The following is a 4,833-nucleotide window of genomic DNA, read 5'->3' on the forward strand; positions in this document are numbered from 1 at the left end:
CAAAACGTGTCCGAATGACGGCCTCGAAAAGTTTGTCACTGCCCCAGCCTTCAGGAGCTGCCCCTCTATAAGCCAGGGCAAGTTGAGAACCCTCGAAAATCAGTTTCAATTCAGCTTACCCCGAGAATTTGGTAACATCCTGGGACAGGATCATCGGAAGATTTGATTGATGTACAATGTGTAATGAGGGCTTGCTTGATGATAACATGTTAAAATTTCTCTCCTCTTTCCCCCTTTCCTCCCCTCCTATTCCCTCTCCTCTCCTCTTCTCTCTCTCCTTCTCTTCTTTCTCTTCTCTTTTGCTCTTTCTGTGTCTCCTTCTCCTTTCTCTCTCTTCCTCCTTCCTACTCCTCCTTTTTTCTCTTTTCTTCTCTTCTTTCTTTTTCTGTCTCTTTCTTTCTCCCCCTTCCTCTCCTCCTCTCTCTCCTTCTTCCTTCCCTTTTTCTCTTCCCTTCTCTTTTTTCCCTTTCGGTTTCTCTTTCCTTTTTCTCTCTCCTCTCTCTCTCTTCCTTCTTCCTCCTCCCTTTCCTTTTTCTCATCTCTTCTCTTCTCTTTTTTTCCTTTGTTTCTCTTTCCTTTTTCTCTCTCCTCTCTCTCTCCTCCTTCCTCCTCCTCCCTTTCCTTTTTTTCATCTCTTCTCTTCTCTTTTTTCTCTTTCTGTTTCTCTTTTCTTCTCCTACTTCCTCTGTCCTCTCTCTCCTTCTTCTTCCTCCCTTTTTCTCTTCTCTTTTTTCTTTTTCTGTCTCTCTTTCCTTCTCTTTTTCCTTTCTCCTTTCTTCTCCCCCTTCTCTCTTTTCCTTTCCTTCCTTTCTCTTCCTTTTCCTAGAAGGAAGAGGTCACAGGAAGAAGAAAAAAATGCTCGGTAATTGAAAAAAATGAATCATTGAGTATTTATTAAGCACTTACTATGGATCAGGCAATGTTCCGGATGCGGGGGATGAAATCCAAACCAAAAAGTTCTGAGTCTTAGATCTAGGAATGGCTTCAGGCCATTGAGCCCAATTTCTTTGTCTTATAGGTAACAAAACTGAGGCTGAGGCAGGTTAGGCTTCTTGCCAAAGTCTTATCACTTAACCCCATGTCCTGTGGTCTTAGAGCCAGTGTTCTTTCCACGGCGCCATATTGCTTCTCCTCCTCAGATCTAAGAGCTCGTTCTGGGAGGAATCTCAGAAGCCAGTTATTCCTTCTTCTGTTTTTACAGATGAGAAGACTGAGGGCCAAGGAAGGAAAGTGCCTCCACCAAGATAACTCATACCAGAAGAATTGGAGCTCCTTTTCAAAACCATGTCTGGTGATTCTGGAATCACATTTTCCATTGTATCATCCTTTCCCTCTCTCCACTTTCCTGTCTCCCTGCCCTGACCTCAAGACCGACATATTGGGAGGGAGCCAAATCCCCAAGAAATATTTGGAAACCCATAGGTTATTGACTCTCCATTTTGAAAAGACAAATCCTAAAATATCTCTAAGCATTTTCATCTCCTTTTTGACTTTCAGAGACAACTTTCCTTATAGCCAAACACCAAGGAACAGGTCAGCTGGTCAGTCTATAACACAGCTGCTGTTTGAGATTTTGTTGTCTTAAAGATCAACAGGGATTAACCACTGGGCCAGACAGTCTGGGGTGCAGGGAACAAGTAGGGAGGGCTTCTCCCCTCAGAACAGAGCCGAGAATCTTGAATCGGTGGGAATGTCAAAGAGGCCTCAACCCCCAAAGAAGCAGGAGGACATCCAAGGGTTTTGAATGTCAGCTAAAGGTGGCGCCGCTTTATGCTGTAGGCTGTGAGGAATCATTGGAAGTGCTATGGTTCTTTCTGATTTAATCTTGGAACTCAACTCTGTGGGGGGAGGGGAAGGGAAAGAGAGGGGGAAGGGAACAAAGAGGGGGATGGAGGGAGAAAGGGGAAGAGAGAAAGAAAAAAATGAGGGAGAGGAAGGAAGGAAGGGGGAGACAGAGAAGAAGGAAGGGAGGGGGAGAGAGAAAAAAAGAGAGAGAAAGATGGGGAGGAAGAGGGAGACAGAGACACACATAGAGAGAGACAGAAAGAGATAGAGAGAGGCAGAGAGGAGAGCCAAAAGAAGAAAGGGTGAGAAATAGAGAAAGAGGAGAGATAAAGAAAAAACAGAGAGACAGAGACAGAGAGATAGGGACACACACAGAGGCAGAGAGACAGAGAAATCTTCAAGGTCCCTTCTAGTTTGAAATGTATGAACCAATCCCCTCTTTGAATCTCAGTGTTTGTGAAAACCTCTTGGTTGGGCTAGAAGGCCTTTCTCTTCAATTCCAAATCTATGATCCTTTGATTTATTTTGGGCATTGGGATGTGAGTGTTTGCCTTCAGTAAGCTTCTGATCCACTTGTTGCTGGGGAGGGCGGGAACTGTTTTATGTGGTGTTTCCCCTACTGACACACAGTATCAGTAAGTGATACTTATTGACCTATTAATACTCAATAAGAAAGGCTTTTTCATTGGTGGCCCCAGTGCTAGAGAACTAGCCCTACAGTAGTTCATTAGATGAATGATTATGCTTCTGTTCCTGGATCATGCCACTGAATCCTTTTCAAAGGTTCCCAGGTTAACTGTGAATAAATGCAAAGAAACTCCAGCCTCCTAAGGTTGAAAATAGAGGCTCATGCCAAGATCTAGGAGAGGACCAGGGTATTTGCAGGATGTTGTGAAATAGACAGGTGAGGGGAGGAGTAGTGAGAGCCAGATGCACATTTTGTTGAGTCCTCTGGATTCTTTGTGAGATAAGTGTTATTATTATCCCTACTTTACAGATGAGGAAACTGAGCCTGAGACAAATTAAGTTACTAACACAGGGGTCATACAACTAAGTAATATCTGAAGAAAAAGATTGCAAGTCCAGTATTCTATCCACTGTACCACCTCCTTGCCTGACCATCATCCTGGTCTTTTCCTGAGGAGAAAAGTAGAAACAGACTATGAAGTGTGTCCCTAGTTTCACCCTATTCCATTCTAAGCAGGCTAGAATTTATACATGGAAAGCACTTTGCAAAACCGAAACCCTTATAAATGGGAGCTATTATTCTTATTAGCCTCTGCCCGAGCTCTTATCCTCAGCTAATGAGCCACCTGTAGACCAGGATGTTATCGCATGACCTGGGGAATGGCTCTCACTTCTCAGCATCCACATACTGTGATGTCTGGGGCCATCCTGCTTCCATCCAAATGTCTTTCCCCCAACTGCTGGAGAGGAGAAAGAAACCACAGGGAAGCCTTTGATCTCAGATCTTCTTGATGGATTGCTATGGCAACAGGAATAACCCAGGCAGTCCTGAATGGGTCCTATTGTGTGGCTCCCACCCCTTTTCCCCATCTACCTCAATTACCTGTGCCCCTTAATGTAGGCTACATCTTGAGCCCAGTTTGAGGAGCCAAAAGGACAAATCTAAGTGGAAAAAAGGTAACCTGTAACTCATAATACTTCCACTCCCAGCTCTCCACTCTTCATTTCTCCCCACTCCTCAAGAAAAGGCTCTGTAGAATGGGAGGTCTGCCCTACTCATGAGGTTTACCTCTGAAGTCAAAAAGAATGTATTTTAGCAATCAGTTTTCTTCCAGTTCTTTGAAGATTTGGTCCCAAACCATTGAGAGGAAATAAAGGCAAGCTAATTCTCTAAAACATTAGAACTAGGATGGCCCTTAGAACATAGAAAGTCAAATATGGGAGGGAGCTTAGAACAGATGTCAGAGCTGGGAGGGACCTTAGAACACAGAATATTAGCATATAGATGTTAGACATAGAAGAGACTTCCCCTCATTTCACAGATCAATATGAAATTCCCTTATTAGATCTATCTCTGTGTGTCTCTTTCTCTTTCTGTACTTTTTTTTCTGTTTCTCTGTCTCTCTCTCTCCCTATGACCCTCTGTCTCTCTGTCTCTGTTTATCTGTCTCTTTCTGTGCATTTCCTCATTTGTATAATCTATTTCCCTCTACACCAGGCCCTCCTCCAAGGAAGGTAAGCACTGTTTTATCTTTATCTTTGTAAATTCTGTTTTTAGCGCACTAACTTGCATATAGCAGGGAATCAATCAATATTAGTTGAATTAAGGCAAGAGAAAGTTGAGATTATAATGAGGGAATGCTCATGCAAAGATACTGGAAATGTTGGATTTTTTGCATATTGTTTCCCCCATTAAAATGTGAACTCCTTGAGGGCAGGGACCGAATTTTCATTTTATTTTTATCTTTTAAAAACTTAGCACCATGCATCCTTATTAAATGCTTATGGATTGACCACTATCCCATTATTTTCCTTGGGAGCCTAAAGTAGCAATGGGGCATGGTGGACAGAATACCGAGTTTAGAATCAGGAAGACTTGGTTTGAAAGGATTTGAACTCAGACCCTTACAAATTATGTTCTTCTAAGCAAATTTTATCTGTCAAATGAGCAGGGGAGGGAGGAGTCACCTCTAGATCTGGATGCTTATTCTTTGTTTAACTTTGGCAGCTTATTTTATCTCTCCTGGCCTCAGTTTCCTTAAATGTAAAACGGGAGTGATCACATCTGCCTTTCTTGCCCAACTTGTTTTAGGACTGTTGGGAGACTCAATAAGATAAATGTATGTAAAGCATTTAGCAAACTCTAAGTCACTCGATGAATGTCAGTTGTTATTATTGTTATCCAAATAGACATTCTGCAGGAACTGGGTCTAGGGGCACATTTCCCAACTGCTCCAGGACTGTCCAATCTAATATCCGATCAGGGGGAGGTCAAGCTTCTCTCTTTCTTGCTCTTTTCCCTCCCTGTAAAATGTTGATATGAATCCCCCAATTTCAGGGGTTGACCGAGGCCCAAACAAT

Source organism: Sarcophilus harrisii, chromosome 1 (assembly GCF_902635505.1).
Source record: "Sarcophilus harrisii chromosome 1, mSarHar1.11, whole genome shotgun sequence".
Classification (NCBI taxonomy): Eukaryota; Metazoa; Chordata; class Mammalia; order Dasyuromorphia; family Dasyuridae; genus Sarcophilus; species Sarcophilus harrisii.